A 334-nucleotide genomic window follows, 5' to 3' on the forward strand; every position below is an offset into this window, starting at 1 on the left:
CTGTATCGTCTGCGACCACCTGAGCCACCTGACGGCACCATCAGACGGGAACGCGGAACCCCGCGCTGAGGCCGGCCTGGTGCCCAGGAGGCCGTGGGAGGAGGCCGCCGAGAAGCTCATGGCCACTCTCAGCCTCAGTGAACCAGACCCACTCGGCCTCCGCGCCCCTCCTGCTGCTCACCATCCACCCCACACCGGCAGCCCCTCGCCCCACGGCCGCCCCACCCACCTCACTCGGCCGCCGCTGAGCACAGTGAGAAAGTGCTAAGTAAGCCCGTCACGGCCGCGGCTCCAGGACCACAAGGGCTTTTAGGGGAAAATCTGCCGCAGAACT

Source organism: Myotis davidii, unplaced genomic scaffold (genome assembly GCF_000327345.1).
Source record: "Myotis davidii unplaced genomic scaffold, ASM32734v1 scaffold937, whole genome shotgun sequence".
NCBI classification, from domain to species: domain Eukaryota; kingdom Metazoa; phylum Chordata; class Mammalia; order Chiroptera; family Vespertilionidae; genus Myotis; species Myotis davidii.